The following is a 24,091-nucleotide window of genomic DNA, read 5'->3' on the forward strand; positions in this document are numbered from 1 at the left end:
TCTGTCTCTGTCTCTCTCAAAAATAAATAAACATTAAAAAAATTAAAAAAAAAAAAGAAAAAGAAAAATCAGATTCCTGGGATTCATCCACAGAGGCTACTTTAATTTAACACGTCCATGGAAATGACATAAAAAAAAAAAAAGTGCACATGTGATTCTGTTGGCATTCTGCAATCCCTACACTGAGAAACTCGGTTTCAGTGAAACGCTAGACTATGGACCATACCCCATGGCCCACAGTCCCTATTATCTTCTACCGTGTTGTCTATCCCTCTAACCCTGCAGGTGCCTAGGCCCACATCTCTGTAACCTTTGATACAGCACAAATAGATGCCCAGGTAAAGCAGCCAGAATTTTTACATCCTCTGCACTATGGGTTTTAATGCACTCAGTAGAACCTCTAGACAGGGGAACTGTACTATATTCTGAAAGCAAATGATGTTATAAGAAAGAATAACTTTTAAAACATATAAAAGCATATTCTATTATAAAATAGTGCTGAAATAAAAAGGGGGAAAGACAATAAAAAGAGAAAGCAATCTAAAAAGAAATTGCTATGGGGTACCTTCCAAAATCTGTTCAGCCGAGCCTTCTGCGATCATTTCAATTTTGTAGAGTGTGAAGGGAACTAATAATTATTAAACACTCCCTGTCTATCAGATAGAACCAGTAATAAGGTATGAATATTTTCCTATATTTTCCAAAGAGAAGACAAAGGCTTATTGAGGTAAGTTCAATAGTAAAGTTAAACAAAAGATTACTGGAACTCTTCCAGAATTATTATTAGGCTTTCTCTGGAAGCACTGATACCTGCTTGTAATGCAGAACTTGGCAATCTCTACTTCCTTTGAGACTGTCTATTCACATCACTTTGCAACAGCTTGGAATCTAAACAAAGTTTCCTCACCCATGGAGGTCAAAGATAAGATGACAGATAACCTGAGGGAAGCCATTCATCACTGGAGATGCCAGCAAGACCCCAGCAAAGAGGAACATTGTGCCACTCTCCTAGTTCACTTGCATGACCTTTCCTAGCACAGGCACCCACTCTGTACCACCCTGTACCATCTCATCCCCACACCCAGCATCATCTCTCTGCTGTAAGAGCCAGAAGTGCAAACACATCACTCCAGCCCAAGGGTGCCACGTAAGTATCTCTGGTTCTAGGGGAAGATCACCAAGCAGTTATCAGGACCCCAGCCAGCTTTCAAAATGGAACAAAAGAATCAATTAGGCCTGTATGTCCATGCCAAATGCTCAATCCTATTTCCATACTAGCATGACTGAAACGAAACTAAAAGAAAAGACCTAAATGTTTTCTATGCTTCAACAGACAAACCTGGCCATGGAAGGTCTTTAAGACAGCACTCAATCCAGTACTTCCCTAGCTTTCTGGGCATTGCACTAGGTCCTGTGGAGAGAAAAATCCCAAGATCCGGCAGGCAGGGTCTGCGTCCTCTAGCGAATTTGTGATTTAGGTGGCTTTATTCTGAAAAAAAGTTCTCGGCCCCAAAGGGCTTTACTAAATGGCAAGTTGGGAAATGCCAAAGTGATGCCTAATTGGTCACACCCAAGTGCTGTCACTTTGTGCCTTGGGAGTAAAATCTTGCTGTTACATGACTCTCGAGTCTTGCAGTTCAGAGACATACCTGGGGCCCAAGTCATGTAAGTGATGCACCCTTTTAATAAAGCTGACAGGCGGAGCTGCATTGCTCAGCAGGTTTCTTTCCCAGTCCCCGTTGTTGCTGGCAGGGGAATCTTTGATGTTAAAGGCACAACCATTTTCTGGAGATAACCCAGAGAAAAGACGTGGTGGCTATTCTTTAAGTAGCTGTTCTCTATCCCCTCATTTTATAGTGCCAACTGTCCATCATTTGGGCAGGAAAAGTCTTCAGGGAAACGGGGAACTGGCTCTTTCGCACTAGCATTTTATGTACTTCAAAATCAATTATAAATTGAACCCCAAAGTATGGTGTTCTTAGTTTCTGATATGCTTTGCTAAGGTTCTGGTGAGCTAAGTGGAAACATTTTAGTCCTGGAATGTCAAAGGAATGAAGGAAAATGAAACTTACCATTTGCTCAGTCCAACAGGAGGGACTTTCAAGAACTACAATGAGGCTTCATGCAACTCTATTTTTTTTAATTTTTTAATTTTTTATTTTTTTATTTTTGAAATTTATTGTCAAATTGGTTTCCATACAACACCTAGTGCTCATCCCAAAAGGTGCCCTCCTCAATACCCATCACCCACCCTCCCCTCCCTCCCACCCCCCCATCAACCCTCAGTTTGTTCTCAGTTTTTAAGAGTCTCTTATGCTTTGGCTCTCTCTCACTCTAACCTCTTTTCTTTTCCTTTTTTTTCCCTTCCCCTCCCCCATGGGTTTCTGTTAAGTTTCTCAGGATCCACATAAGAATGAAAACATATGGTATCTGTCTTTCTCTGTATGGCTTATTTCACTTAGCATCACACTCTCCAGTTCCATCCATGTTGCTCCAAAGGGCCATATTTCATTCTTTCTCATTGCCACATAGTACTCCCATGTAACTCTAAACCCAGAGACCTTTAGAGCCTCAAACTCACTCCACGAGCAGTTTGATACATATGGAGAACAGGTGAAGCCAGGTTCTGGTGCTAGCAGTGCGAGCATGGACAAGCCAGTGCCTATCTTTATGAAATAAAGATGTGGATAAGTGATCTCAAAATTATTTTTCTTATTAAATTTCCAAGGATCTGGCGAAACACTGTATGTTGTAAAGAGAACAAGATCAAGGGCAAGGAGCAGAAAATAATAATACTTTTCATGCAAACACACTACTGCACTGAATCCTTGCAACAGCTGTGTAAGGCAGGTTTTACTACTCTCATTTTACAGATGAAGGAACAGAGACATAGAGATGTTGAAGAGGCAACCCAAGGTCACATTGAATAGGTAGCGGAGCAGAGATTTGAACCTATGTCTGCTTAATTTCTAAGTCCAGTGTACTTCATGGCCTCCCATCACAAAAAAAGTGCTGAAGCTGTGTGCACATTACTTTCCTTCCTTGGATCTTAAGCCTCCTTTACACTCTACCCTGAAGGGACTTAAAAGGTGTACCTTAAGCATTATCAAGTGCAGGGAGAAGTCCGTGAGGAAGCAAGGGACAAATGTGCAGTCCTCACCTACCCTGCTCCTCTATTCTACTACCAGAACTGTTAGATATTTATCTATTGGTTTTCTTTTTTTTAAATATTTATTTATTTTTGAGAGAGAGAGAGTATGAGCAGGGGAGGGGCAGAGAGATAGGGAGACACATAATCTAAAGCAGGCTCCCAACTTTGAGCTGTCAGCACAGAGCCCAACACAGAGCCTGCCTGGGATCCTCTGTCTCTCTCTGCCCCTTCCCTGCACGTGTGTGTGTGTGTGTGTGTGTGTGTATGTGTGTGTATGCACGCTCTCTCTCTCTCCCCCAAATAAATAAACATTTAAAAAATAAATTAATTTAAAAAAGAATTGGGTCAACTTTTAAAAATAAATGACAGGGGCGCCTGGGTGGCTCAGTCGGTTAAGCATCCGACTTCGGCTTGAGTCATGATCTTGCGGTTCGTGATTTCAAGCCCCGCGTTGGGCTCTGTGCTGACAGCTCAGAGCCTGGAGCCTGTTTCGGATTCTGTGTCTCCCTCTCTGTCTATGACCCTCCCCCATTCATACTCTGTCTCTCTCTGTCTCAAAAATAAATAAACGTTAAAAAAAAATTTTTAAAAAATAAATAACATAACATAACATAACATAACATAACATAACATAACAACACCAGTTCTTTACCTTTATCAAATACCTTTATCAAAATACCTTTATCAAAAAGGGGAGGAAGGAAGGGGGGAAGGAAGAAAGGAAGCAACAATGAAGGAAGAGGAAGGACTAAAATAAATCTAAAACTACCGAGTGGTTTATTGCTTCACCTCTTAGGATTTTTAGAGCTTTAGCACTCTTTTAAGTGGCAAATCAAGAAGAGAGATCACATTTATAGGCTACTTTGTAAACCAGGTTGTACCATCAACTTTTATGCTGTAATAAAATTCCCAAATCTCAATAGCTCATAGCAACTAGTGTTTATTTCTCACTCATACTACTTGTCCTACACAGAGTGACAATGGCTATGCTCATGATGTCTTCATTTCAGGACCCAAATTGAAGAAGAAGTTCCTATCCAGGACATCCAGAGAAAAAAGAGCAGTGGGAGATTCATGAGATACCATTTAAAGCTTCTGGGCAGCAGTGAATTCTGTTGCTCTCACTCTCATACATGGCCAAGCCTAGTAGCCAAAAGTGGGGAGAAATTATCTTTCTATATGGAATGGCAGCAAAAAACTAGAAACAATAATGCTTCTTAGATGACTTACTCATTCTACCATCTACTCACAAGTTTTTGTTTCTATCCTTAACCTGAGTAAAATACATTCTCCCATCTCTATGAAAGATACTCCTAAATCCACTCAAATCTAGTCATAGAAAAGGCTCAATGTCTAAAATCTTATAATATTATATGTGTCAGGGCCAGATGGGGGGGGGGGGGTCCTTCAACCCAGAGATTACGAGCTCTCTGCCTCCATTATCACACACACACAGTAGTTGAATAAAGGACAAAATAACTACAATAAATAGTCTCACCAAAGTAGGGGAAGACAAGAGGAACACAGCAGTCACTGGCCTATAGAAATTCTGAAATTGTGGTATTCAAACTTTGCAAGCACCATGTTCCTGGGCACAGAGAATGCTCCTTGATGAAGCCCTGGGTCTGCTCCCTGGGATCTTGGTCCACTTCCTGAAAGGGTCTTGTTTCTCATGATGATTCTTGGCCACATATGGAGACAGCATTGGAAATGTGGCTTTTGGAGGACCTGTGTAGCTTTCTCAGACTGCTTCCTGTAGAAGAATCTTCCTATAGAAGATTGGGATCACAAAATTGTTTTCAATCTCAGTCATAATCTCTAACAACAATCTCTTACAAAGATGTTGGTGCCTCTTTTGGGAATACAATTCTCTCTAAAATGTAATGCACTGTTTATCTATTTGATTTCAGATGGTACCATGTTCAAGTGCAAATAGCCACATTAAGTCTTTTGGAGACCCATCTCTTCTATAACCAAATAACTTAGGACAGTGATACAACGTACAGTGCAGAATAAGACAGGAAGGCCCGATAGGTCATACGGAAGATAGAGGTGCAGTTGTCTCTTTGCAAGCCTACATGAAGTTTAGGAAAATTCTGAAAGCCTGTATATGTACAGGATCAAAATTTAGATTCCTCAACGTTGGACTGGCTCTTCCTAGGGTGTATGGTGGCCCATGCTGCCTTTCTCTGATAACTAACATTGATCCACTGCCCTGCCTCTGGCCCCTTCTCAGAGTTTGCTTCAAATGCCCTTTATGAGAGGGCAGCTGGCTAAGTCAGACTATATCCCCTGCCCAAAGTTTATTGGGTCAGGGTTAGATCCCTTAACTGAAGGGCTAATCAAATTTCTTTATGAGAATTTGGTTTGGAACTGAGAGACTCTAGCTGGAAGTTTGAACAAAGAGGCTACCACTCAAGTTTTATTATTCTGGGTTTAAACAAACTGATAGTCTTAAAAGAGAAAAAGAAAAAAAAATGAAATATATACATTGTTGGAGAAATATGTCCACTCATGGGGTCTATGATATATTCCTATTCAGAAAGTTATTCTCTACTTGAGCTATTTTAAATGGGTACCTATTATTTGCAACCAAATCATCATTCACACAAATGTTTAAACTTAAATTCAATTTCCTTCGACAAATCCTTCTTGAATTTGTGGTTCATGATACCACAAAAGAATTCTCAAAGAATAAAGAGATGAACATGACACAATAACAAGCTTTAGGGGTATTTACAAGCTTTAATAGAGGCAGGTACACAAATTCCCATGATGAAGATAATGATAGAAGTATGTAAAATACTATGGCAATTCAAAGCAAATTGTAACCACAACTGATCTGATGTATCTGGAAGTTTTTATAGAAGAAAATGGCAATTCAGATATAGTTACAGGACAGACAAAATTGAAGAGGCAGAGATGACAGAAAGCCTCAGTTGGAGTAAGTGGCACATCTAAAGGCCTGGAATAAGGAAATGGGGTATGTATTACGGAACAGCATGGAGCATTATTTGGCTAGATCATGGGAAACCTATTGAAAAGAGGAGGAAAATACCTGGAAAGGTAGTTTGGGATATTGTTACAATGGGTAGTGCATACAAATATTCATCAGCTTAACTAGATAGATAATAGAAATCCACAAAAGGAAACCCTGTAATCATTTGGACATATGATCCAGTGGCAATGCATACAGCCATTTTCAATAGGCAAGAAAAGTACAGTGAGGAGAATGAATGGTCTATTGAAAGAAATCATGATGTCTCAAATCGGACAGTCTTATTGTTAATGGGAAGGAAATGTGTATAACCGGCAAGGCATACAGTTAGAAGCTGATGAGCCATATCTGATTGGATATGAATACACAGGAAAAGGAGAACTCAAAAAGGGAAAAAGCTTTCAATTCCATCAAAGGAAATCAGGTCAAGAATAAGATGTTGGAGAGACAAGGTGTTTGGACTTGTTGAATTAAATATGCCAGTGGGACATCCAGGCTAAGGGAGCTACCTGGTCAGCCCTTGGATACCATGAAACCCTAGAATTTTAATCTAGAGAATGCTTAGAAATCATCCTGTACAAATATTTTGTTTTATAGACAAGAAGACTGAGGTCTACAATGTTTAGTGCCTTGCCCCAAATGACAAAGCTTATAAAGATAATCCAGGAAATCTGTTGATAGAGATTTGAGTGGAAATTCAAGGTTGACTGGATCACGCAAACATCCAGACTGAGCATGAAGAGCAAGCAGAAAGAGACTATATGACAACTTCCCATTTTGCCATCAGTGTGGGAAGTGTGTAAATGCTGGTCATTGGCAAGATGGAGCACCTGCTGAGTGCTAAGTACCACACTAAACACTGTGCAATGCTTCAAAAGACATGAACAATGCAGACACCATGTGCCTTGGGAAGCGCGGGGCTCTAATTGGGAGGGCAGGCTAACTCTGCAAGAGCGGACTCGCTGAGGGGTTCCACCCCAGTGTGCAAACACAGATATTGGAAGCTCTTGGCATTAAGCAAGGACGAAGTATTCTAAATGCTTCTAATCCAAAACACAGACAAAAGGAGACAACTTATTGTGTCCTAATAACAAACCAAGATTTATAATTTTGTAAATTAAATTCTACCAAGGGTCTTATTGTAAACAGTTGGAAGGGACTTGCTTTCTTCATCTAGGGCAGTTAGATTATGCTTACTGAACTTACATTCAGGAAAGTTGGTAGGATTACACATGTTCTGGGGACACCTGCACATTTTCAAATTAACAAATTGAAATTAGTGGAATAAATATCCTATGTTATCTGTTCATCTTTAGGTTTTAAGGGTGGCTAAACTATTTTGATAAGAATTTGGTATTTTTAGGGCAAAGGCAAAAAAGAAGCATCTATTATGATTAAATTTTATTAATGTCTATGCATATGTTATTTAAAAATGAAATTTAAATATATTCCTTTGGGAGATTTGGCTTTGCTACATAGGTTGGTTTAAATATAAATTTATTATTAAAAAGTCTTAAATTAGAGGGGCACCGGGTGGCTCAGTCAGTTAAGTGTCTAACTTCAGCTCAGGTCATGATCTCAGGGTTTGTAAGTTTGAGACCCCGTCGGGTTCTGTGCTGACAGCTCAGAGCCTGGAGCCTGGTTCGGATTCTGTGTCTCCCTTTCTCTCTGTCCCACCCCCACTCGTGCTCTCTCTCTCTTTCTCTCTCAAAAATAAACATTAAGAAAAAACTTTTAAATAGTCTTAAATTACAAATGAAAACTATTTTGAGTTATGCAGTAATAGAAGCATCCTTGAAAGATTTCAGGCAGTTCCTAGAATAACATTCAGCTTTTCCACAGTCTCCTCTGACCCTCATCTTATTTGAAAGGAATAAGGAAGACAAGATAGATACACCTGAAAAAAAATTGTCATCAGTGGTCATGTAGGCAGTCTTCCTGCGTCTTGGTGATCGGTTTGACCTATTTATATGCAAAGGAAGAATGGCCCTGTCCACTTTAATTTGGACATCTTGCTTTGACAGCTGGGATTCTGCTTTCTTTATCATTCAGTACATCCTTATTCCCAGAGTTTCAGCAACATGATGAAATTTGCCTCCTCCGTAAAGCAGTCTCTCAAAGGTCCACATCAGTGGGCACAAGGGAAAACACCTCACACAACATCACTGCTGTTCGGCAGTGCGTGGGAAGCCATGTTTTCTCTCAGGGACAGAGCTTTTCAAGGCGCCCACATTTTAAGAGACACACAGATGGCGCCACTTAAGACCTGAATAAGGCATTCTTCACAGTTCCACAATGCTTTTCTTTCAGAAGCAGCTTTTCCAATCCTGCAGGTTATCAGAATGTCAAAAACGTTTGGGTCAGAAACACCTACACAAACTCTCACACAAAAAGAAAAACACAGCACAGTTTCTTGGTCAAACATATTCTAAGGCACTTTTCCTTTTTCTGATGCTAATGATTTATTTTCTGCATTGAGGAAAAAAAACCATCCTCACATAAGTTAGTGTCAAAATATCAAGGCAGCCCTGCCAAATAGAGAATTTCCACCATGAAACATCTTTATCTTATTGCCAAAGGATTTGTAGCTACAGAATAACACTCAACATACTCCATCCAAGGTCACCTGGAGGAAAAGCAAGGAGAATTTTTTTTTCCATAAGCGTAAAAGAAATCACAATGACATATGTCCACAAAGCGGTCAGTTCAGTGTACTCAGAGGTAACAAAGAGGTAACTGGCAATTGCATTTTGGCTGTAGAACACTGATAATGCTCTTCCTCCACTCAGCATATTGATGTACGACTCACAAATCCCACAATATTAATAAAATAAAGACATGTTTTTAAAATGACTTTGTAGTATAAAATAAAATAACTGGTTTTGAAGCCAATAAAAATGAATTTAAATTCTGGCTTAGACAGATACCTGTCTTACGTAGATGTAGAATGTTGGGTAATTTATCTCTGTGAACATCAGATCCCTCACTGATATCTATGGGGTTTGTCAAACAAACATGGCACACCAAATTTAGGAACCAAGGCCAAATTTGATTTGCTGGAAAGAAGGTAGCTCACAGAACCAGCTGAGAGTTTAGAGATCCATGCTTGGAAACAAAAGGAAAACAATGGAGACTGGGTGTATAAGGACACACATGTAGCCCAGGGGACTACCTGGTTAGAACCGTACCAGGGTCACTGCTACCTATGAATACTGGATGGTAAGTGCTGCTTCCATGACAAATTTCCACCCATCCCTGCTTCTTTGAGGATGCTTGGTATAAAAGCCACATTCCTGCCAGAAGCTCTTCAACCTTTCTCTTTTAAGATATTGACATTTTTGAGAACAGCAGATCTTCTCAATTAAGTTTATCAAACACTACTTAATTAGATTCAATCTGTGCATTTTGGGCAGAACATGATAAATGCTGGTGTTTTGTCCTCAACCCATCACTTCAGAAGGCACACAGGTGGGGTTTGTCTTATTATTGGTGATGTGAAGTTTTGAACACTTGGTTAAACTGGTGTCTGCCAGTGTTTTCCAAAATAAAATAACTTTTTTTTTTCTCAACAATGTGTACTCTGTAGGGAGATACTTTGAGATTACATTAATACCATTTCCCAGGAAACTTTCACTTAAGAGTTTTAGTATCCACTGATAAGTTTTGGCTGAATCCATTACTACTATAATGTGTGTGAAATGCTGATTTTTCTACCTCCATTGCTTATTTTACATTTATTAATTGACATCCCATTGTAAGGAAGAACTTTCTCTTCTTATTCATTTATGTACTTGTGTGTGTGTGTGTGTGTGTGTGTGTGTGTGTGTGTATACATACATACATACAGTAAAACCTTGGATTGCGAGTAACTCGTTTTGTGAGTGTTCTGCAAGATGAGCAAACATTTCTAATAAATTTTAACTTGATAAACAAGCAACGTCTTGCAATACAAGTAGTATGTAACACTGAATATCACATGATCACAACTGAGCCAATGGTTCTTGAAATCTGTTTTGACATATGAGTGCTTTGGATTACAAGCATTTTTCTGGAATGAATTATGCTTGCAAACCAAGGTTTTTGCTTATATATGTATATACATACACACACACACATAATCTCTGTGGGTTCATAGATTCTTATTTTACTCAATGGGTTATAATCCCTTACTATAATTATGGCAAAAGACTTTTTGTACATATCATACTATGTAGAAATATAATTGTTTATTGAATATAATAACTAGATTGTGGAGACACTCCCTGTTTTAAGTTAACTGACTAAAACAAGACAGATCTAGGATGTAATTAAGGGATAATAAATAATGAATAAGACCGAAGCAGGGGGTACTAGAAGCAACCATCTGCCTGGATCCCTTTCCCAGGGAGAAGGAGGCTCTGCATGTTGGGCTACCATATGCTGGCCATGAATACAACTCTGAGCAAGATTTCAATGTGGGTCACACCATACCTAATGGCTACAGGTGTGGTAAAGAGAAGCCCAAGAGCAGGAATGCAGAAACAGTACTTCATGTACACTGTTAACAAGAAAGTAGCATGCTCCTTCAGCCAAGAATCTTCAGCTGCTGGGTGGACTGTATTCAGCACCTGGTAGTGCCATTCATAAGGCAATTATGTAGAACACTTTTAATTGCCAGAGAAATGGCTGATAATGGAAAGGTGATAATCTAAAAATAGGAAAAGCCCAAATAAAACAAAGGACAAAAATGCATCTTGACAACAGTCAAGGATAAAAAAAAGAATAGACTTGAAGAAGAGAGACATTTTTTTAAAATTAACAAATGGAGAAGAGGAAAAAAAATAAAACACAAAGCAAGCAATCCTGAAACAGCTACTAATAGAAGCCAAGAAGTGAATTCAAAGTAATCCACTGGAGTGATCAGAGAGACTATAAGCCATTTCTTCCTTGAGGAGTCCTAATGAAATGTAGATGATGTGAATTATTTCTGTGACTGAGATATCAACATGGGTAGGACAGCAGAAGAGGAAGAGCTACATTTCCTGCCAGTGAATGCTGAGCAGGTCCAACTAAATGGTTATCCAGACCTATCTGAAGATTTTAAAAATTTTATTCAAATATAATAATATAGGAAAATTCCCATATGATAAATTCACTGCTCAATGGACTTACACAATTGAGTATACCTGTGTAGCCAGCAGCAAATCGAGAAACAGAATATTACCAGAACTCATGCACCTAGAAGCCCGTTCTTGTATGCCTTTCAGTCACTATCTCCTTTCCCACTAAGTGTAACCTCTTAGTGTGGGCGAACCTACCTTTATTTGTATTTCAGATGAATGCAGTCATAGAGTATGTACTGTTTTGTGCCTACCTCTTTTTATCCAACATTATGTTTGTGACATTCATGCAGACTGCCTGTGTTATAGTTTCTTTATCCTCAGTGCTGTGCAATATCTTATTGTGTGAATAGACCACAATTTATTTTTCCATTCTACTGATGATGAGCATTTAAGTAAATTTCCAGTTTACAGTATTATAAATAAAGCTGCCATGAACATTGTAGGACATGTGTTTTGGTGAATATATGTACATTTCTGCTTAATGTATACTGAAAAATGGAATTATCAGACCATAGATATGCTTTAGTTGATACTGACAAACAAGGAATACACATTTCCATTCTTACCAGGTGCTTACATTTTTAAAACACAAAGGTTAATCATAATAGTTATCAGTGAATTAAGCTGCTTTCCTGGAAGTAAAAAAAAAAGGCATTATGGAGTGGCATTAATTCACATGGATTACAATAAAAACACTAACAAGCAAACATAAGTATATGGTATAAGCAAAGGTGAAAAATTCTTACTTTATAAGAGGGGTTTCCTTGAATTTACAGATTTAAAAATTCTCATATTTGTATTTCCATAAAGACCGATAGAGAGAAGGGATTCAAGAAATGTTTGCAGCTCATAAAATGCTTTTAAAAAAAAAAACAAACTGTGATTTACGTTATATCATTTGCATTTCTTAATGAATGCACACATGTGCACGCGCACACATACACACACACACACACACACACACACACACACACACACACACAAAGATTTAAAGAGACTAAAGAGAAAGAGAGAAGCTGAGGTGTCACCAAGTGGGACAACTTGCCCATGATTAAAAGAAGTGAGAACTGGGAAGTCAGATCTGTTAGGGCTTGTCAGCAAAACTCTGTCGGTCAGTAATGACACAATACTTGGCACACTGTTTGCTGAAAGAATTAATTAGTGGATTATGACCAATGACTTTGTCCCATTTGCCTCACATGGTGCTAAAGTAGCAGTTAATTCTAAGAAATTAGCAAACTCTTACAAAAGGAACATCTAGGATTTCTCTCTTCCAACCACATGGTATGAAACACAGTGGCTACCATTCACTAATTATGTTCATTGACCATCTACTCTGTGCCCAAATCATACTGAATGCTCTGATCAGTAGAATGGGATCTCAAGGAACTTTTTAAACCCAGAAGAACAACACATAAGTTGACTTTTTTTTTACAACCTAGCTGTGAAAATAAACCATAATCACTAAAAAGCACAAATGAAGGTGCAGGAGTAGAAACTAAACAAGTAACCAACAGAATGAGAACTTAGAGACCCTTCATGTACATCAGACAGCAAATGAAGTTATGTTCCAAGATGGTGAGACCCCTGTGGGTAGCACATATGGGAAAGGACTTACAAAGGAAGTAGAACTGTAATCAGCATTTGGAGGGAGGATGGAAGTTGGGTAAGTATATTTGAAAGGACATTTCAGCTAGTGACAATGTGACCAAAAGTGGGGAGGAATAGATCCATGTGGCTGTTCAAAGGACCTTGAGTTAAGACTCCTTTGTCTGGAGAGCAGGGTTGAGGCCAGTCTTGAGCACCAATTGCATAACCCAAAGCCAAGGGAAGATGACAGGCCTTGGAATGTGTGGTATTTGCATTCCTGTAGGGGTTTATGGCCCAGGCAAGCCCAGGTTTCTATGAGCATGAGAACTGTGGCAGCGTCAGGGGCACACCCATGCCTTCCACCTTTGAAAACTGATCTCAAATGTGAAAGTTCATCCCCGCTGCTGAGAGCCTGCCATCAGGGCTGGATCTCCCAGATCTGTCACCTGATAGACACACAGTCAGCCTCCTGATCACATGCAGCTCCCGGAGCTTGGTGTGTTGGTGAGGGCAGATGTGGACACTAATAATATAGCATGAGCTATAGATGCAAACATGGAAAGACAGATTTAGCTGGGAAGCTTCTCCACCTGGGAGAGAAGGCCAAAAAACAGCCATAATAACCCTTGAATGGATCAAGAGGTATCATAAAGATTTCAAGGACAAGCCATTCCAAGTATGTGGGGGACTGAACTAGAGAGGGGAAGGAGTGATATATAAAACACCTAGTGGGAATAGAGATCCACTACCTGGGCAAAGCGTGATTATTTACTTTGGAAAGAAATTACCTTGAACATTTAACAGAAGATCCATTTCAGAGTTTAACCTTACGAAATGACTGCCATTTGCAGTTAAAAGGAAAATATATAGTACCATTTATTTGCATATAGTATTGAGTACATGTTCTGAATTGCTGGAGTTGGAGAACTTAATGTTCTAACTCTGGTTGAGCAAGACAATATTTCCCTATATTTTAATATATTTCCAGTGCTATAAGCCTCATGTACAGCCAGTGTTGCTCTTATAACAAAGTTTTTTTTGGGGGGGGTTGGGGGAAGGACTCAGAATGTGAGGAGAGGAACATTAACCACAGGATATTTTCTATACTGAACAAACACACGAGACCAGACAAAACATACTTCCCTGAGACTGATCTCATAAAGATATTTAAGTTTTAGTTTAGTGGGTTTTTTGGCGGTTGCTTAACAACAGTCTATGAATCATGACTTGCAGAAAGTTAAAGTTTCTATTTTACTTGGGAAAAGTGCTTTAAAATTTCTATGGGGAATTTAAATTTTAATATTGCCACATATAGCCAAAACTTTCCCAGACTTCTGTAGCCTATGGTCAAAATGGGGTCCCACTGATATTAATGTCCCACTGTTGCTGGCTCATTACCCCCAGGTTCCTAGCTGGGGTTTAGCTGAGAGCCCTACCTGCCAATCTCTTCATGCTCTATTCCCAATGTATCTCTCACAAGGTCACCAGGACAAATCCACATACACTGTAGATACTTGCTGCCTTAAGCTTACTTGAGTGGACACTTCAAACATGCCAACATCTCAATGAAAAACAGCTTTCCTGCCAGGACGCAATCTTGGGCTACTGAGGCTCATAAAATTATCAGGGAGGTAAGTTATACTGGTTTTCCTTGAACTTTCATAATGCTGAAGGTCAAATGAAAGAAAGTCATTCTCCCCCACTGTAAACCTTGAATTAACATTGTTTGGAGTCCAAGTTTGATAAATGTTTTTGTGAAAAATTTCCTCTTGGCCTCTGCCTGGAGAAAGCCCAAACATTAGTCTCTGTGATCCAAATAGGAGACAAACAAAAACCTCTCCGTTTCCTGTTTCTAACCCAGGGACCTGCACTCAAAACTTACTCTTTACAAAGTCCCAACAGCACTATCTCCCTACAGTGTACATCAACTCATGCTGGAGGTTACAGATCATTAGTTTTGCAGGCATAGCCAGACTTTCCTTTCCAGTCTAGGTATAGCCAAAATGCCCTGGGTACTTGAGAATGGATGCATCCTAGTACCTAAGCCTTAACTGTTTTTAAAGTATGCACATAATTTACAATAGAGTAGAAAGAAATGTGGCTTGCTGTCCATGATATTCCCCACCTTGGGATATGTGCCTGTCATCTATGCTGAGAACAGAAACCCACCAAGGGACTTGATAATAGAACCTTCATAAGGTCCAGGACAGCAGTTCCCAGAATTCTGTCTTTTGAACAGCCTTCTGCATGACTCAGGAAACCGGTCTCTCACACCCAGTCACTGATCATTTGGTATTTTGGGCAAGAGGCCTAGCTGACCTTTTTAGCGTAGTCAGATTAGGTTTTTTTGTTTGTTTTTGTTTTTTTTTTTAAATTTTTTTTCAACGTTTTTTATTTATTTTTGGGACAGAGAGAGACAGAGCATGAACGGGGGAGGGTCAGAGAGAGAGGGAGACACAGAATCGGAAACAGGCTCCAGGCTCCGAGCCATCAGCCCAGAGCCTGACGCGGGGCTCGAACTCACGGACCGCGAGATCGTGACCTGGCTGAAGTCGGACGCTTAACCGACTGCGCCACCCAGGCGCCCCAGATTAGGTTTTTTTAGATTGCTCCCAGTACTACAATTCTATTCTGCTGTTAGTCTAGAGGCTTTTTGTAAAGCTCCCCCTCACCCTTGCCCCCCTTTAACATTTTTCCTTTGATACTACAGGGGAATCAAAATGCTTGCACTGGAGGGGTGTCTGGGTGGCTCAGTCAGTTAAGTGTCCGACTTCTGCTCAGGTCATGATCTCATGGTCTATGAGTTCAAGTCCCACATTGGGCTCTGTGCTGACAGCTCAGAGCCTGGAGCCTGCTTGGGATTCTGTGTCTCTCTCTCTCTCTGCCCCTCCCCTGCTTGTGTTCTGTCTCTTTCTCTCTCTCAAAAGTAAATAAACATTTAAAAAAAAAATTAAAAAAATTTTAAAATGCTTTCACTGGAAAGGGTTAAAAACAGAGCTACACAAAGATAAAGCATCAATAAACAAAAACGTTGCCAGCATAAAGCTAGTGAAATGGCCTTGGTATCTAAGGGACAATCACTTCTTTAAACATGAACAACAAGGTCCTGCCAGAAATTCAGCATCCGCATTTTTGTGGTCTCCTTTCTCATAGATTATTATCTTTGGATGCTCCATGGGTGGGTGGTCCCTTGTGTATAATGGAGACTGTTAATTCTGCAGTAGGGCTTGACTTAAAATAACCACAGGTTTGGTCTTTTCTAGCACTTATGGCAGATTTCCTTTCCTAAACACCTCCCTGTTTTACTGAACCTCCAAAAGGAAGTTTGGAGTCCTGCTGGTAAATCTCCTCCCTTTTCACTAAGAAATTTCTAGTTAGCCATTTGAGGAGAATTAAAGCAAAGTATCAAGGCAGCAGGGCCTTCTACTTATCCTTGTTTCCTTAGTTAACAAGAGCAGACTGGTTCTGGACCACTTCTGAGGATACCAGTTCATCTTGATTGTGAGAACCATGGGAAGAACTTTAGACACTGACCTGAGTGAACTAAACTCTGGTCTTCTGAAAGTTAATGTAGACCAGACTTGGCTGTAGAACAAAATCACCACAAGCTTTTTTCTCTTATATGTACTCTCAAGGTACCATATAACTGAATTGTGAATGAGAGGTGGTTGCCTACTCTAAAACAAGGGTTTGCAAACTGCAGCCCCTGGCCCAGATTGAGGCTGCTGTCCATTTTTATAAATAAAGTTTTATTGCAATATAGCCATACCCATGTGTTTAGGTACTGTCTGTGGCTAATTTCACACTTGACCAGAGTCGAGTAGTTTTGACAGAGATCACATGCCACACAAAGTCTAAAATATTTACTTCATGTCCCTTTACAGAAAATGTGTAAAGGCTGTGGTTTTGAGAACTCTAACTTCTGAACAACATTTAGTTATGTTTATTGTGTTTAGGACAGAGTCGCCCAAGCTAATTTTCCTGGAATATTTGCTAGTTCCACAGAGTGTTACCAGATTTAACAAAGGAAAAAGAGAATGGTGGTCAAATAAATTTGGCAAATTCCAGAATAAGCCAAGTGAAACAAATGGATTTTTGGTAGCCCTTTTCAGGTCATTTAATGTGTTAATATAGATGACAAGTCTACAAAAGGGGGTTCGATTATACAGAACTTCTAAAGCCACTAGGCCTTAGCAAACCTTTTTCATGGGGCATCTCACAGAGTTAGTGTTCAAGAACATACTGCGGGAAAATGACTGTTTAGAATTGGGAAATCTGATAATACTATATTAGATCATACCACGTCTTCAAGAATGCTTAACTTTAAGAAGAGTCTGTTGGCCGATGAGATAGGTAGTTAACACAGGTTCCACAATTACTCAGGGTTTATGTAAAATTTAACTCTTTCAGTAGCAGTTAGCTCCAGAATGCATTAGGGACAATGTTATGTTGACAACATCACTATGATGACATAGCAGGAAAGAACTCCATGCACAAAACTCCCACTCAAGGCAGCAACATTCTCAGGGCCTTTCTTCACCCCCCGAATTTTAGAAAAGCTAACTGTCTATGGAACAAGTGTTCGAATCACATTCCCCAGTGAATGCAGTTTCCTTCTGAGCAGCCAGTGCTTACTATGAGAAGGTTATGTGGGCGTCAAGAGGTCTAGGAAAGCCTATTTGTCCTCTGGGGGACATTGCAAGGAACAATGGAAAAGTTCCTGAATATCGGGAAATGTTTTCTCAAGATCAAGAGATGTATTGGTATGTGGGAGAGATTCCAAAGCAGCTCTACTGCCTGAAACATTTCAAATTTGACTGCTAGCTGCCAGGGTCAGTTTTATCGAAGGTCAATTTCAGTACAGTGGCACACAGTGTCCTGGGATGTCTAAGTAAGGCAGCACCAGTGCAACTGTGATTATGTTTCCAAAGGCAAGTTTTTTTACCACCACACTTTTTTTTTTTTTTTTTTTTTTTTTTTAGTTCCTACTGACATTGCCACCTGTTTGCCTAACTAAGAATGTTATTGATGAGAAGCCAGGTATTTGTTCACTGGAGTCGAGCAGGACTTGGAAACCAAAACAACTACTCCACAGTCCAAAAAGGATTTGGCAGCGCTAGAGAATGACTTCCACCTCAGAGAGTGCTAGGAACCTGCCTGCTTGCTTGCAGGAAGACTGAGCTTTCACATGGCTCATGTTTCTGCAGCCATCTAAGTCTGAGAGGGAAAGTCATCTTGCTCAGAGCTGGGCGAGGAGCAGAGAGGTTGAAAGGCAGGAAGATCACTGTTGACCTGAAACTGTAAACTTCACCATCATCACACCTTGTAAACATTAGCAAACACAGGAGACAGGCCCTGCCCAGGGATCCTTCGCCTAAAGTCTTTATCATGGTGCTCATTATATAACAGTCCTTGGCCGAATGCTACAAGAAGCATTCCTGATGATTGGCACAACTCAGCCTTTCCAGAATCAATAAACTCTGTAACACAGGACCTCAAAAACCAACAAAAGGGATTGTTTGGGAAGAACCAAAATAGAAACGTCAACAAATGCTTCTTAGCCAGATCCATTATTAATATTAATTATACTAATGACCTCTAATTTTTGAATCCAAAGCAGACCAAATTGACAGTGCATTTGTTACCTCATTAATCCTAACAGTAACCTATGAAGTAAGGATGATTAAGCCTATTTTACATAAGAGGTAACAGGCTCAGAGATTGGTTGTTTTGCCTCAGGCCATGTATGATTCAAATCCAAGTGTGTCTATTTCAAGGCCTAAAATCTGTTGCCTGTGTTTTATGTGCTGAATTTTAATTAGGTCCAACTTCCTTTCCACTAAGAATACCCTACTGTCCAGAAGCTCACAATCGACTACTTGCTATTAGAACATTCACTTAGCAAATATTTACTGAGGGCCTGCTTTATGACAGGCAACGAACTTGGTGCTAAGGATGCGACATTGAAAACGATAGCCAAACATCCCTGCAACCTTCAGTCATGTGGGGAAAGACATATGCTTAAAAATACATTCATTTCAAATTACATTGTATTACATTATATTAGAACGTACTAAGTGCTGTGAGGAAATAAGCTAGGGATGAGGGACAGGGGATGCCAGAAGAATATGAAGTCGAATAAGGGAGTTAAAGAAGGCCTCTGCAGAAGTTACCATTTGAACAAAGACCTGCAGGAGGTGAGAAAATGAGCACTGAGAATATCTAGAACAGTGATTCAGGCAGTGGGAACAGCAAGGGCAAAGGCCCTGAGGTAGAAGCATAATTAACATACTTGATCTAGAACAGGGAAGGAAGAGTGGCTGGAGATGATAAGCAGAGGAAAGAGTTGAGGCTAAAGAGATGGGCAAGGTAATGAGTTTCCTTTTGTGCTGCAGTGCACCTGTCCTCCACTATATTCTCTTCATACTGCTCTCTTCTGTACAGGTGAGTAACTTCCATTCTGCTAAGCTATCCTGGTCTATCTTTTAGCAATACAGTTAATATTTCACCTTTTTACATGTATTTTTTCTTTTTTCTTTTCTTTTCTTTTCCTTTTCCCCTTTCTTTCTTTCTTTCTTTCTTTCTTTCTTTCTTTCTTTCTTTCTTTCTTTCCCTTTCCTTCTTATTTTTGCCCTGGTTCCACTATCCAGTGGACATCCTAACCAGTGTGTCTGCCATTATGACAGCATACATACAAAAAATTCCAAGAATGTTATTGATTTCTCCCACCTTCACCTCCACGCCCCACCCCACCAACTCTTAGGACTCAACTATCTGACTTGTATTTGTGAAGGCATTGGGTATATAAATTCTGTAGGAAGTCCATGGCTTTCTGAAGAAGAGACTTATTTTCCATGATTTTTGTTTGGTGGAGTCCCTCCCCTTCCTATCATTGCTTTCTTGTTGTTGTTCCCTTCCAGAAAGCAGTGAGATGTGATATGGATGGGGAGCTGCTCTACCAAACAAAAACCATAGAAAATTAGTCTGTCTTGGAAAAGTCACAGGATTTCCTCCAGAATTTAAATGCCCAATACCTCTCCCTACCTTCACCCATTTCAGAATGGTTTCTTTTTTATTTAACCTAAATTAGGTTTCTTTTTTATCTATTTATCTTATTTATCTATTCGGTTTCTTTTTTATTTAACCTAAATTTCAGTTGATTACTGCTTTCACAGTTATGATCTGGTAGTCAGACATAGGTCTCTGAAATTAGTACACGAAAAAGGAGAAATCTCCTTTGGTAGCAGAAGTTATCCTTGCCCTGCCCATAGCCTTTAGAACTCCCAGATAACTGCCAACTGCCAACATCTGCATCTCTGTGCCTAAGGGCACCATTTCCCAGAAGTGCAAAAGTCACTCTCAGGCCAGCACAGGGCAGGAAGTAGTTATTAGGGAATTCATTCCCCCAAGAGTAGCCCTCACCTATGACTCTCAGGAGTTGCTACATAAATATGCCAGCTCCACTGCTCCACCATGGAGTTAAACTGAACTGTGGGTTTTGCAGGTCTTCCCTGCAGGATTAAACTCCATTCACTCACCTTAATAGATGGTTTAATACCTCACCTTTTACTGGTCTCTTCCTTTCCTGGTATCAGTTCCTCACTCCCTTACAGCTATTTCTCATAACTTCCAAATTAATTACTTGCATTTGAATCCTTAGCTCAAGTTTTGATCTGGAAGAATCCAAACTAAGCCATCTCACCATTAATATTTAGATTATATGTCATAGGTTACTTAAATGACACTTTTCATTTGTTGAGGGGAGTTAACTACCATTATGTTTCATCATCTAAGCTATTTGTGCCCCAAATACTGAAACCTAACCATAAAAATAAAAATGAGTCAGTAAGAATAAACCAAAGATGCTTAGATCTAGGTATGCTGTATCTATGTAGGAGATGCTGGTCAGAATGTATGTAATTTAGAATTTGTGCTCTTAAAAATGCCAGAAAGTAGAGTATTTTTTTGAAAAACTGATCAGAGTAGAAAGATAAAGATATGCAGAGCAAAATATGGAAGAAAGAACAACTTGGAACAGATAAACCTGGGTGCCTTGCCTGGATCTACAGCTTTCCAGATGGGTCATCCTGTGCAATTTAGAGAAAAAACACTGCCTCATCTAATGATTAAATCAGATAATGTGTGTAAAGTGCTTATCACAGGCCATGGTGAATCTAGAGCTCCTGAAAAGTCAGGCAGGTACTGACTTAGGCAGACAAACATTCCTGAATAATTTCCCCATGCACACCACAATGACAACTTTCCTGATGTCACACAGTTAATGGTGCTTCCTGGTTCTAATCTGTGGTTGCTCTGGGATTGCTTCCTTCCTTCCTTCCTTCCTTCCTTCCTTCCTTCCTTCCTTCCTTCCTTTTCTTTCTTTTCTAATAGGGAACTGTTCATGATTTTTCTAACAATTCTCCAGCAGTTAACTCTAATCCTGCTATGTAGTCCTGCTTCATGGGTCAACCCATGTATGGCTTCTACTTTAATCTTTCTACCTGCTGCCTCATTTCTAAGTAATTTGTTCCCCTTAATTTAATTCTATAGACATTTAAGGTTAGAAGAAAAAAAAACATTTGGAAGAAAAAACAATTCAAAAGGGACTGATGTATTTAAAATCTACCAGGATTATGTGATGATTGAGGTCATTTAATACAATGAAAGTTTTCATCTGGTTTTAGCTTTGAACTTGAGAATGTCAGATACCAAAACTATAAGCTGCTTAGGAACAGGCTGGATGAAAGAAACATTCTACTTATTTCTGAGATGCTTTCTGTAAGTATTAAACCTCAGACATTGAAATTATGTAGAACCTTCATGTTGGAAATTATAATTAGAAAGTATCATGATAAGGGCCTTTGCTGAGTTATTTATACATTTGTGATTTTTGGAACTTACCATTATTGGCTCTGGCATTGTCTGTGGAGGTGGCTGGGTTTAGCTTTCTCTTTGCATGGCTCTCAGGGGCATGAGGGTGCATGCTGAGTACATAAGGCCTTCAAGCTAACGTGCCCCTGCTCGCATCCCTTCATCCCCAACCCTGTATAATAAATTCCTTCCTTCCTCCCTTAAGAGAACCCAGGGTAACAAGTTAGGCTTGATCACTTATCCTGCCTTGAAAATCCTTTTCTACAATACATTTTGTTCTTAGGCATTTACAAGTAAATAACCCCTATGACCCTCAAGTAGAATTCTTTGTAAGTATCCTAAACTCTGTGAATATATTAGTTGGCTAGTATGGCCATAATAAAATACCACAGACGGGGGGGGCTTACACAAGAAAAGTTTATTCTTCATAGTCCTGGAGGCTAGAAGACCAAACTCAAGCTGCGAGCAGCATTGCTTTCATTCTGTGGCCTCTCTCCTTGACTCACAAATGGTCGCCTTCTCATTGTGTCCTCACACAGTCGGTGTATGTGTGTGCACACAATACACACACACACACACACACACACACACACACACACACACACGTGCACACACACAACTGCCCCTGGTATCTCCTTGTACATCCTAATCTGCTCTTCTTATAAGGGCATTAGTCATATAGAATTAAGGCCCACCCTAAGGGTCTCATTTTAACTTAATTACCCCTTTAAAGTCTCTATAGAGTCACATTTTGAGGTACTGGGGGTAAGGGCTTGAACATAGGAATTTTCAGGGGACACAATTCAGTCTACACTAGTGACATTTTCTCTTTGTTCTTGTTGAGGTATAAGTGACATACAATATTAGTTTCAGGTATACAACATAATGATTGGATATTTGTATATATTGCAAAATGACCACCAAAATAAGTCTAGTGAACATTCTTCACTACACCTGGCTAACGAATTTTTTTCTTGTGGTGAGAACTTTCAAGATTTATTCTCTTAGTAACTTTCAAATATGCAATACAGTATTATTAACTGTATTTGCCATGCTGTACATTACATCCTCATAACTCATTTTATAACTGTATCTTTTGATTCCCTTCATCCTTTTGCTCACCCTTCAACTCTTATCTCATAACCACCAATCTTTTCTCTGTATCTATAAGCTTGGGTTTTTGTTTGGTTTTTTTTTTGGTTTTTGGATTCCACATATAAGTGAGATCATACAGCATTTGTCTTTGCCTGATTTATTTCACTTAGCATAATACCCTCAAAGTTCACCCATGTTGTCAGAAATGGAAAGACCATTCTTTTTTTATGACTGAACAATATTCCCTTGTGTATATTATACCACATTTTCTTTCTCCATCATCTGTTGATTTCCAAATCTTGGCTATTGTAAATAATGCTGCACTGAACAAGAGGATGCATATATCTTTTCAAGTTAGTGTTTTTCATTGGATAATTTTCATTGGATAATTACACAGAAGTGGAATTGCTGGATTATATGGTGGCTGTATTTTATTTTTTTGAGAAACCTCCATACTGTTTTCCATAGTGGCTGCACCAACGTACATTCCTATCAATAGCATACAAGGGTTTTCTTTTTCCATATCTCTACCAATACTTGCTATTTCTTGTCTTCTTGATAATCGCCATTCTAACAGGTGTGAGGTGATACCTCATTGTGGTTTTAATTTTCATTTCCCTGGTGATTAGTGATGTTGAGTATCTTTTCATGTACCTGTTGGCCAAAATATCAGATCCTCTGCCCTTTTTTAAAATTGGCTTTTTAAACTTTTTGCTATTGAGTTGTATGAGTTCTTTATATATATTTTGGATATTAACCCCTTATCAGAGATATGATTTGCAAATATTTTCTCCAATTTAGTATGTTTCATTTTGGTGATGGTTTCCTTCTTTATGTGGAAGATTTTTAGTTTGATGTAGCCCTAGTTGTTTATTTTTGCTTTTGTTGCCTTTGTTCTTGGTGTCAAATCCAAAAAACCATCGCCAAGATGAATGTCAAGGAGCTTACTGCCTATATTTTCCTTTAGAAGTTTTAGGTTTCAGATCTTACATTCAATTCTTTAATCCATTTCTAGTTATTTTTGTTTATGCTATAAGGCAGTGCTCCAGTTTCATTTTTTTGCATATAACTGTCCAGTTTTCTCAACACCATTTTTTGGAGAGACTGTTCTTTCACCACTGTACATTCATTCTTGGCTCCTTTATCATTAGGCAACTGACCACATATGCATGGGCTTACTTCAGGGCTCTCTATTTTATGCCAAAACCATACTGTTTTGATTACTATAGCTTTGTGATATAGTTTGAATTCAGTAAGTGTGATGCTTTGTTTTGTTCCAGCTTT

General features: G+C 39.3%; 1 long non-coding RNA gene across 2 annotated transcripts; it reads right to left on the reverse strand.

The window, feature by feature from the left end:
* Window positions 1-4,075: 4,075 nt before the first annotated feature.
* On the reverse strand, window positions 4,076-19,439 carry LOC132673698 (uncharacterized). Of its 2 annotated transcripts, none has more exons than XR_013557060.2 (3): window positions 19,351-19,439; window positions 4,650-4,920; window positions 4,076-4,294 (listed from the first exon to the last, which is right to left on the reverse strand). It is a non-coding gene; the product is annotated as an uncharacterized LOC132673698 (long non-coding RNA). The 2 variants fall into 2 exon arrangements; XR_009608166.3 differs by lacking the exon at window positions 19,351-19,439 and adding an exon at window positions 17,142-17,777.
* Between the last annotated feature and the right edge of the window lie 4,652 nt (window positions 19,440-24,091).

Source organism: Panthera onca, chromosome C1, assembly GCF_046562875.1.
Source record: "Panthera onca isolate mPanOnc1 chromosome C1, mPanOnc1 haplotype 2, whole genome shotgun sequence".
Classification (NCBI taxonomy): domain Eukaryota; kingdom Metazoa; phylum Chordata; class Mammalia; order Carnivora; family Felidae; genus Panthera; species Panthera onca.